Source organism: Alligator sinensis, unplaced genomic scaffold, assembly GCF_000455745.1.
Source record: "Alligator sinensis unplaced genomic scaffold, ASM45574v1 scaffold832_3, whole genome shotgun sequence".
Lineage (NCBI taxonomy): Eukaryota > Metazoa > Chordata > Crocodylia > Alligatoridae > Alligator > Alligator sinensis.
Window position 1 is genome coordinate 40,899 of NW_005843336.1, and position 378 is coordinate 41,276.

The following is a 378-nucleotide window of genomic DNA, read 5'->3' on the forward strand; positions in this document are numbered from 1 at the left end:
AAATACCTAGACTGAAATGTAACCTGCAGTTCTGTATTTAGAAGAAAGATGGTTGATGCAGCATTACCTTCAAGCATGATGGAGAAATGCTAGCCAGTTTCCAATAGAATTTAAAGGAATTAAAAGGGGTGTACATCTTTAAAATTGCTGACAGACAGGACAATTGGCACTGGATAACGTTAAACTGTTTTACTGGAAGCCAGAGTATGGCAGCAGTGGCATGGTTTGCATAGCTCCATAAAGGTCATGGCAGGTTCTCTTCAAAGATTTTTTTCAAAATTGGTTATGTCCTGTCAAACAAACAAACTCAAATTCTTGGCTGGAAAAATAATTCCAAAGAGCATGCTCAAGAACCAGGGGGTTCTTTGAAAGAGTGCT

The 378-nt window shown here is 38.6% G+C and overlaps 1 protein-coding gene across 3 annotated transcripts in view; it reads left to right on the top strand.

Annotated features, from left to right (window-relative positions):
• The window catches only part of LOC102385816, an 85,971-nt gene that overhangs the window by 3,861 nt on the left and 81,732 nt on the right, over positions 1 to 378 (top strand). The window lies entirely within an intron of this gene.